The sequence below is a fragment of the Cicer arietinum genome, chromosome 1, assembly GCF_000331145.2.
Source record: "Cicer arietinum cultivar CDC Frontier isolate Library 1 chromosome 1, Cicar.CDCFrontier_v2.0, whole genome shotgun sequence".
Lineage (NCBI taxonomy): Eukaryota > Viridiplantae > Streptophyta > Magnoliopsida > Fabales > Fabaceae > Cicer > Cicer arietinum.
In genome coordinates, this window is record NC_021160.2 from 42,153,503 (window position 1) to 42,165,728 (window position 12,226).

The following is a 12,226-nucleotide window of genomic DNA, read 5'->3' on the forward strand; positions in this document are numbered from 1 at the left end:
TCGAATCTCAATATCAATTCTCTCATGACTCAATGTGAGACTTTAGAAAAGGAAGAAAGGAGATAGGGAACAAAAATAAAATATCTTCATCTTTTCATTTGCCATATACAAATATTTTAAGTGAAAATGAGGGTTACATAGTACATATTTATGTCAACAAAATAACTTCAAATAAATAAATTTATCTCATGGTTACTTAGTTCAATTCTATTCAACTACACATCTATCAAATCAAATTTGAATTTCCTATTGAATTTACTCTGATCGAACATTATATCTCAAATGGTTTAAATTTTAATTATGAATTTTGAATATAATTTATTAAGTTAAAATATAAATTGTCTAATCATATTTGGATTATCTAAAATGTAAAAATTTCTCAAGTAAACTAAATTCATATTTCTATAAAAAACACATGGAAAATCCTATCTATATTTTTTTTTAGTTAGAAAGTCCTATTTATATGATAGTAGTGTATCATGAGTGCCTCAAATAAAGATCAACCATGATACTTAGCATTTAGCTTTTGGAGGAGTGCCTAATGTAGACAAGAAGGAACTATTAAAACACTTTTAAAGACAAAGTCCCCACTGACAAGAAAGTGTGATAGAAAAGATGAAGAATAGCAAAGGCATAATCATTTTACCCAAGATGGGGGGAGTTGGGTTTGTGACCACAAACTCCAAAAGTCCATTAATGGGATGAGTAAGCCTAGGTGGACCTTGTCACATGGAAATTATGTTAGTGGGGAAAGGTGATTGTTACACTTGCACACACACAACTATTTGTCTAAAGGCAAAGAAAAAAAATAGTTAACAATGTTTGTTACTCCCTTTTATTCTCATGTTTCTTTAGATTTCTCTTTTTCATAGTGGGAGAGAGAGGAGGCTTATGAATTCAAATATTGTAATAAATAATAATGTCCTTATCTTTAGCCTTACTCCACCCATAGCACCAAATTCAATACATCCATGTAAAGTAAAGTCATGGAAGGTCATTTCAAATTCTTCTATAATGAAATGGTTCATTATGTGAGATATGATTTTATATGTGAAAGGTTTATGCCTCTTTTTGTGGATTTGTAATTGCTTATCATGACCCACCATGCCCTTTCTTGACAATATATACATGTTATCACCCCATAAACCTTACAAAGGAAAATGAGAATTAGAGAATGTGAAATAACAAAAGATTGAATTTAGATGCAAGCAAGGCACTTTCCAATATAGGATTGTATCATCACAAAACAATTTTATAAAAAAAAAAAAAGGATGAATTATAAAATAGAGAACACCAACTTACAATGTTACGTGATAACTATTCTTTTTTATTTAGTTGACAAAAATCTTAAAAACACTTATTGACAAATAAAAAGTAAAAATTTGTAACTTTCAAATAATTGAAAATACAATTTCTAAAACATAATTAACTATAGTTTATTAACTCTTGCAATATTTATTTTCATTTGCTTTATATATATATTTAGAAAATGTTTCATCATAACCTTAGCTTCTCTTTTGGACTTTTATATTGGCTTAAAAATAAAGGGAATGAGACTTTAGATAATGCTTATAAGTATGAGCATCCGCATTAATTTAATTAAAAAGGACATTACATTTTCTTTTTAAATTAAGCCGACCTCAAATATCAATATGTCATTGATGGTTGAAAACCAATAATTCCATTATTTGGATTTTTCAATTTATGCTTTCCACTATGGCACCTTTAGACTTTGAGAATCACAAACACAATTGTAATGGAGACATAATTAGATTTATGCTACTTTGGGAGCCAGCTTCATTTCAATTCAAGCTTACCATAGGTTTTATCATAATTTTTTTATATTTAAAAGTGACTTGTGATATGGAAGAGCATTGGTGGGGTCCTCTGTTTAAAGAAGAAAACATGTGTTAGGATAGAACAAAAGGAAACAACAAAATCAATTCTATGATGATGGACTAGGTCTAGTATTAATACATTAGCATGCCCTCTTTCACAAGGGAAGAAAATTAGGTTCCACATCAATCATGGACCCCTCCTATATATGCCTTCTTTAATAACATTCATATTCTATGCTTTGTATACTATCTCAATATTTGGAGCAGGTCCACCCAACCCCCAACTGAAATTTTGGAATATATAAATTTAATTTAATTATATATAATTTATATCACCGATATAGACAACTTATGTGACACACATTTCTAACTCTTTTGCACAAAGTCTAACACGTCTACACATTCTTGAACAAGATAAATAAAAGAAAGCAACATGGTATGGGCCTAGATAAATAGAAGGGTCTCCTATCACCTTAGCTTCTCGTGAAAATATTTAAATTTAAATATGTGATGTACCATTGGGTTAAGTATCATTGTCCTAATTGGAGGATAGGTGCGTAGTGTGTACGTGATTAAGGATTTCAACCTGCCTTTCATAATTAAATATGGGTGTTTAGGGTGTGATTTATGGATGGATTTTATAGTAAAAACTTAGTATCATATTTAAAGATTAATTTAGTTGGGTTTAATTTGGAGGACCCTTTTAAAAAAATTTATCCGATTTAATTAAATGTGATTTATATTAGATTAATTTTAGTTGATTTAATTTACAATTATAAAGAAAATCTTTTAAATATTAATATTATAAAATCACAGTAAAATCATAAATTTGATATAAAATATAACATAACTATCAATAAAAAAACATATAATATATAAAATAATAACATTATAGAATAATAATGAATGATTAGATTTAAAATGTATGATATAGTAAAAGAGAGACTTTAAATTAAATCAATAAATTATTAAAATCAACAAATAATAAATTAATACAATATCTTTTATTGATAAAAATGAATAAGTATCAAAGTTTAATTTTTATATATTATTTGATTTAGTTTTAAGAAAATAATTTGAAAATTTGATCGGATTCGAGCTATTTTTTCATAAAATTCAATGATATATATAATAATAATATTTAATATAATTTTTATTTGAATTTAAATATCCTATAATTAAATATTTGGATTGCATGCAGTAAAAATTATATGTATTAAATATATTTATAGACGTTTGATAAATATTAAATAATTTAAATTTAATATTCAATAATAATCAAATAATTACTTATGTATTAATTATACGTCTGCATACAGTTCTTACTCTATACAATTTAAATTTAACGATTAATTAATTTCAATTGTATAATTAATTACTATTTTTTTATGAGTGGATAGATAAAGATGTTTAATGAGCAATCTACACATAAAAATGAATTGTAATTGGGAGGTGAAGAAGATAGGGAAGGTGGGGAAGGGAGGTTTTAAGTTTTGACCCCACATAAAATTGATGTGTGATTCTATGTAAAAAAGGGAACAAAAGCTATGAAAGTGGGTTAGTTTATTCACACGTCTTTGTCTTAAAAGGGAGACACGGTGCACTATGGCATAGTGTTTGTTGGGTTGCTTTTTGCCTTAGACAATCAATAATTTTACTATTATTTACTCATATTATAGGGTGTGTTTGATTGGTTGATATTTTTATGATGATCTACTTCAAGGCATTTCAAAGCTTGAAAAAGTTGGGGATTCCAATGTGTTATGCACCACTTAACAAAAATAACCAAAACAAATTTATAAAAAAATTAAATAAAATATATTTTAAAATAATTAAATAATATACTTTTTTATGTATGTGTCTAAATTTTGTTACCATTTAAATATTTTTCTTTCATAAGATGTACCATTTGACAAATCACAATTATCTCTACAAAGACACCAATTTAAACATAGTTACCATTTTTTAATTAGTCTATATATAATATAATTTAGACTTTTGAAATTAATCATATATTCCTACGTTACACCATCACCATCATTATCAATTGAACCTGACATTATACAAAGGGTCCCACACACATTCATCAATGTGGATGCACTAAAAAAATATTATGCCAAATTGATTTAAAACAACCGTCCTTCTCCATTGCAAGTTACTATCAACAATGTAACTGTTCATTATTATATTCCTAGGTGTTCTTTGCCTTTATTTATGTTTAGACTATGTTTATTTTATTTTTATCGAGCAAAAAGACTATGTTTATTTTAAATATTGAACTTGAGCCAAATGTTCAATCATGCTTAGGGTCAAATCATGCTTAGTTTTCTTAAATGAGTAACCCATATAAACAATTTGAAAATGACCAAAAAAATAGGTTTAAAAATTAGAACAATGTTCATTGTATTGTGCCAATTTGGCGTTCCAAGATGGCTCAAGATGCTATAAATAGACGCCTTAATAATGGTTCCAATCGTTGAAAAAAAAGAAAATCAAGAACCTTCATATTTCATCAATTGTATGTGTCTAGTGTTGGAATAACTTGTCTACATATTTTAAAATAAAATAAAATATTTGAAGGTGAGGATATTATTCATAATGTATGTGACTCAACCACTTGAATATAAGAATATATAAATAAAATATTAATTTGTTTAAAATTTTTAAAAAATGATTTTGGTTTTGTATTTTAAAAAATAATTTTTAATTAATTTAAAAATAGTATAAGTTATTCTAAATTCATATGTTATTGATTGAAAAAATAATTTTAAATATTTAATAACTTAAATATTAATTATTATAAATTTAATATGATAAAAATTATATTTATTTAAAAAATATATTTTTTTAAATGATTTTTATGAAGAGTTTCTCAAAATAATTTTTTATTTTAATTATTTTTTAAAATTTAATTATTTAAAAAATATAGTAACAAATAAATGAAATACTTAAAATGATATTTTAAGATAAATTATTCAAACTGATTTTCATTTAAAACTTTATTTTTAAAACTATTTTTAAAAATGTTATAACAAAAAGATAAAATAATATAAAAATCATTTTAAAAAATAGGTTAATAAATTAGTTTTTCAAATTATAAGTGTTAGTCAAATTAACCCCTAAATTTTCTAATTAGCAAATACAATTTTGAAATTATAAAATAGTAATTAAAATAGTTTATATTTAAACACTTTGTCATTAGAGATTTTAATATGACATGTTAATTGAATATTTGATTTATCCACGATCTTATATTAATGTCATCGTGATACAAATTAATTTTTCGATGAAATTTAAATCTTTCACCGATTAATTTGTTCATAATTGGTCCATACACAATTACAATTACTCACAAATTTATCTTTAAAATAATAAAATTTAATGAACAAATTTATTTTTAAGAAAATGACATTAATATAGAATTAGATAACCCACATATTCCATTACAATATCACATCAAAATGTTACTTTATAATTTCAAAAACAAATTTATAAATTCATAAATTAATTTCACTAATACATATAATTTTGAAGTCCAATTTTCATATTCACTAAAAAAAAATCATGAACAAACGAATAATTTGTTCAAAATACTCCATTATATATACATGGTAGCTTGTAGGCTAATATTGGTAGTATCATATAGTTCCAAAATGAATGCACGAAATCAATTTGTTAATGTAACAATTTAGGCACTCCTTTTCTAAGCAATTAGAAGACAAGCAAATGACATAGTAAGACAAGGACCTTTGAATTTCAAAGTACAATAGTTGGGAAAATCCCAATAAAAAAAATGTGAGGGGGAAAATGAGATGTATCTAACAAAATAAGATTCTTAATGGGCAAACAAATTCAACACGGCAAATAGATGGAAAATAGAAAATTTATCGATCATACATTTGGGGGATATCAATTGTTGAATAAATGAATAATTAGTCCAAAAAATTAATGTTATCTAAGCATAGGGTAATGAAGTGACCCAATTGAATGGCTCCACACTTTATTATTATTATTATTAATTTTTTAGGGAATTATTAATAATTATTATTGAAAAAGGAAAAATTAGTCAATTTCATGAAGTATGATCCACATAGAGGTGGGTGGTATAGACAATTTCAAAGAGAGGGAAAAATTAATGATATATGGGTTGTAAATTAATTATACTAAAACAAAATAAAAATAAATAAAAATTATTTTGAAAATGAATAAAACAATTCAATTATTTAAGATGTGCTCAGATGCAGGCCAAGAATTACTTAAGAAATATGGACAATCTTTCTGCATCACAGATCATGTCCACTAGTGTCTGAATTCTAAGCCTGCAAATGCAACTAATGCAATAAATATTTTATAAGATAAAAAATTACACATTATTTATAGTAAAAAGCATGCCCAAAGCGAATCACTTCTTGAGATTAGGTAAATTGTTCACTAACTTTTGCCTAGATAGATTCCTAGGTAAAAACATCCTTTCTAATTCTATATTATTTTAATTTGTCTCTTAGTATTTTTTATAATTATTCAGGTGGTAAGTCCAACTCTGCTAGACGTGATTAATTAATTTGGCCATAAATGTCAGTACTTTTAAATTTAAATATACACGTACTCGTATTTAAAAGGATATAAAATACTCAATTTCTTTGTGCAAATGCAAGTACATAATAAATTTGAATAAATAAAATCACATTTGAATATATTATCATTAATACCCAAAGAAATTGAGAAGTGAATCAAACCTGCTCAAAAAATTGATTCTGATTCCAGTTGAGATTATTTCACTTAAATATATATTATAATATCACTTAATTATATATTATAATTATCACAAAAATTTAATTAACAATATTATTATGATATAACCAATAAAACTACTAAAGGATGAACAAGTTATATACCATATTAATCAAAATAGAAAATGGATAATTTACACATGCAAGAATTTAATAAATAACTTTGTGGCATTGAAAGTCCTATTCGAATTTGGACAATACTTTGGAGGTTAGCTCATTATTTCCTTTTTACGAATAAAGTGAGAGTTTATTACCACATAAGTGTCATAGGTGTTAATCTATACCTAAAACCATTAGTTCTATTATGCATATGTTTTAGAATTGCGAGAATGCTTAGTAATTCTAAAACTAGTTGATCACAAAAGATCATTAGTCAAGGTTTTTTAGCTTCCACTTAAATAATTGAAACTAGTTGATCACAAAAGACCATTAGTTAAGGATTTTTAGCCTCTACTTAAATGATCGACATAAATGAAACATCTTTACAAACAACATTAGAGCAAACAAAACTAATTTGTCTATTTTCTTTGAGATTGCTATTTAAGCCACCCGAAAAGACTTTAACAAATTGTGTTTCTTTGTAGATATTGAATTTGACCACCTTCATCTTAATTAATTTGACTACAATTAATTTATAATTTTGGAGTTGGAAATACTTTATTTACATAACTTCAGTGCACTCTTTTTTGTATCAAAATGGATAGAGATGTAAGTCACGCATATTATTTTAGAAATTGAATCTTCGTAAGTTGTCACTATAATTCAAATATGGTACACTCATATTTATTTTCAATCCCTTTATTATAAATGAAAAGATAAAATAAAGAGGAGATTAAAGAATTAAGTAGGTGATTTAGTAATTATAAAAATATTAAAAAGAGTGGGAATCAGATTCACGTGTTTTGGAGAGCTGCCGGTCACAAAGGGACAGATGGTCATAATCCAGTAGGGCCCACATAGGGCCAAAAAAGATCCCATCCTAACAAGAAAAAAATCTGTCCATTATTTTTGTGTTGTCCTTGTTAGGACTATACAGTAGTAAATGCTACCTTTGGCATTTGTACCCTGACCTAGGTGGGGTCCACATGAAGGGGTTGTGGTTTGTTGTGTCCCCAAACTGCATCAAATAAAAAAAACATCATATTTGTGTATGCGTACATAAATCAATTTTGGCCTATGTAAGCAGTGAAATTGAGTGGGACTGTGGTGGTGACTGGTCGATTCATTTGGAAAATTTGCTTTGCACAATGAACATGAAACAAACAAACCTCACTACTGCTACTACTAGTCTACTAGTGCTGTGCTACCTAAACCTACTTACTTTTCCAATGGATTCGAACACCCTAATTTATTTTATTACTATTTCTCTGTTCGATGAATGTGACCATAGATACCTGATTCCAATGTCATCATTTTTTTTTAATAATTTCATCATCTTTGCCTTAGCCCAAATATTCACTATACTATTATACCCTTTTTAATTACTCATTTAGCTTTTTTTTAACCGTTTGCGTAAAAAGATATTGAAACGCATGACATTATTTCTCCTCTTTATTATTTTTATCAATTCAAATAAATTAAAATTTAAAAAGTTCAAAATTTTAGTTATTTTTTGAACTTATTTTCTTTGATGCTTCTCTTCCACATTAAGAAAATTTTCAAGTTAACAATAAAATAAAAACAAAATTATTATTAAGATATTTTAACGAAACAAAAACTTATTTATTCTTTTACTCAAAACCTTAAGAGGAATAAGAAAAAAGAGTTTTTCTCTTTCTTTTGAGTTTAAGATCTATTTTATATTTTTAAGGGTTTTAATTTTTGGTTTATTTCAAATTTAGATTTTTGGAAATATAATGTTTGATTCAATTTGTTTTTGTTTTTGTTTTTAGATATAATTTTTTAATTATTTTTGTTTTTATTTGATTTTATAAATAGACATTAATCATAATGAAAAAAGATGATAGTAGATGAATATTATAAGATAAAAAAAAATATATAATAAAAAGAAGGTCGAAGAAATTGAATTTTCTTGATTTAAGTAAAAAAAAAAATAGGAAGAAGATTTAAAATTGAAAAATTCTAACAGACCATGATGAATATAACTAACACGTGCATTTTTTTAATGGAAACAACAGAAGAAAAAAAAATTAACAATTCTAACGGACTATAACACAAAGGATAATTATGTTAACAATAATGAAACTTAAAAGGTCTAATTAAAAAAAACTTCAAAAATCTATGTAAGATTTAGATCTAACTTAAACCCACACGTGTAATTTCAATTTATCGTTAAGAGTAACTCTTTACAAAATGTCATTGACATCAATAGCATGTTATTTTATTTTTGATAGGACATTAATGACACGTTTGTTAAATATAATATTGGCAACTAAAATTGTTTTTTTTACTTTGTAGGACATCCAAATTGATCTTTAAAAATATGAATATCAATGAGTAACGATTGTTTTATTATTTACAGTACACAACATCATAAATACACAAATAAAATGTTAGGAAAGAGAATATATGGCACAAAGGAAGAGTAAAAGTCACTAACACTTCAAATTTCATATTTATTTTGCAATTTCAAATTTTATGTATTTTTTTCTCTATCACTAATACTACCAATAATACATTTAACGGACACATTATTATCGTTTATAAAGGTAAATAAAAAAATGAATTTGATAAATATTTTACACACTCAAATACTATATTAGAATATTATATTCTTAAATACTAATTTAAAAATGTCTTACAAAGTCAGATATTATTTTGGATGTTATATTATATTTAATATACATGTCATTGATGATAACTATGTTTAGTAATAGTCCATCATAGAAAACAGATTTAATAAACATTTTTTCAAAGTTGACAAAGAAATTAAAATATTCATACTTTTAAGGATTAAATTGAAATTACTCTACAATATCATGTACTAATTTGATGATTTATTTGTAAGACATAAACTATTTTTATGTTTTAAAATTGTTTAATCGTATCATATTAAATAAATTTATTTTGTTTTGGATAAGTACTTCAAAGTTATATTACATGTACATCATTACCCTTTTAACACATTTTATTACCAAAATACATAAGTGTCTATCACTTTATAACTTGGCAAGAACAAGATATTACCCTTATTACATATACAATGACCTCATTTTACAGCATTGACTCAATTTCACAAACTTATATAATGAGGAATGGACACTATAATTTGGTACGAAAGTTGTCATTCATATAATGAAAAAATTAGGATCCAATCAAGGAATTATTATTGAGGATGTATAAGTTTTATGGTAGATGAATGCATTGCAGATTTTCTATTGATTTTAAGAGCCATAATTATAGATTAGGATAATTGTATAATGTTATGTGTTAAAAATGGTAACAAATAATAAAAAGAAGTGAATTAAAGGACCGATTAGAAAAAAAGTTGATAATTACAGCGGCTATAGTTGCATACGTTACTTTGGCTTAAGTCATGAATACTTACCTGTCTTAGTGAACTCTTACATCTTTTTCAAGATTTATCTAATAATCGTATTTAATTGGTAAAATATGAGATATTTTAAAAAAATTGTGAATAGTTTATTCATACAATTGATCACATAAATAAATTTGTAATTGGTATTTTCAATTCAATGTTTCTTTCATCAGCAAATGTTATGTGCCTAATTTTCAAAGGTAATTAACTTTAAAAATATATTGAATTTCATCATCTAAAATGCTTGAATCATTTTTCATAATATAAAAATCAATTGAAATTTCGCTGTCCTTTTTTTTTATTGAGCCGATTAGTTCCGGGCCATTATCATTCAATGGAAGAACATTATCCATCCATCTTATAATCCATAATAATATTTAGAAGTTGTTTCAATATCTATGTCATGTAGTTGAAGTTTCAACAATCTTGATATTTATAAGTTTTGTGGCTCTTGCTTATTAAAAATACAGTAGTGGCTCCCCCTCATTCTTGATATATAGACATATGCAAATTAATATTAATATAAAAGAATAATTTGTTTGTGATGAATAATTGAAAGAATCATTACAAAGTATTTTTTTTTTCTTCAAGTAACTGTCGCACGATTATTTTTTCATAAACTAAAAAATAATAAATAAAAGGTATATAGTATAAATTTTACCAAAGTACCCTTGTTAATGATATATATTCTAAAGTATTGAAAGTATTGATTAAAGATTATAATTAAAAATAAAAAATTAAAATTATATTAAAAAATAAAAATTAAAATTATATTAAAAAATAAAAATGATAATTATTTTAAGAAAAATATATTTTTGCAATTGTGAGATAGTCATTTTAGATGGTAAGAGTATTAGTGTAAAAACTTTTTATCCTAAAATAATGGTCATATTTATAGAAAATATTTATTTCAAAGAGATTGTTACTTTTAATTTTTAATATAATTTTAATTATTTTTTAATTCTATTATCTAATTACTTCTCTCAATTAATTATTCTTTTATTTTACATTTATGGTAATTATAATACACCTATAATTAATAACGAAAAAATTTGATAATATATATTTCTCAGTCATTTATTGTCATATTTTTTGTAAATTTTATAAATTGTCAAATGAGATAATAATTTTAAAAGAAATCTAACAGTACAGATGTTAATTCGACTAAATTAATAGTTAAATAAAAAACAATTTTTTACTATTAAAAAATTTATAATAATTAAATATTATATACTAAAAATATCGATAAAATACAATTTAATTTTTTTCTTCTAAATTTTCATAATTCATAATAAAATAATAGTTAATATTGAATATACATTTTATGATAAACTGTAAAAAAAAATTAGTTTAATATATTTAAATAATAAAATGATGATTTTTCTTATGAAATTATCTTTTATAAATATAAAAATTGTTAAATGCTTTTGAAAAAAAAACAATATATACATCTAATAATTTGAAAGAGAATTTTTATTTAAAAGCATTTTTTTAAAAGAGGTTTAGAATTAAAACAAAACTTAAATGTATTCTTCTATATATTTTTAATATAATTTTTAACTTAAACAATTATAATCTCTTCAAATTTATAAACTTCATTAAAAAAATATTAAATTAGTTTTTTTATAATTAAAGGCAGAGATAATACAACTTGATGAAAACAAATTAATGTTCTCAATAAAAAAAAACTAGTTTGTAACCCGTGCGTCGCACGGAAACAGCGATTTTAATAAATAAATTATTATATTAGTTTATATATATATATATATCAAATTTTATAAATTTTATTTTATTGACATTAAAAAATAAGTTGACTTAAAAAAAATAATTTAAAATTAAAAAATTAAAAAAAAATCTAATTATAACTTAACTTAAAAACTATTTTCTTATACGCTCAATGTTACTGATGAAAAGTATAACTCCAACACCATGTCTTATTTTTGAATTCTACAAAGAATCTTATTTCTTTCCAAAAAACTTATTATAAAACAATAATTTAATTTTAAACAAATAAAAACAATAGTTATTAAAAAAAATAAAATAATTAGATTAGATAAATAAGAATTTTTAAAATAATGGACATAGACATATATATAAAA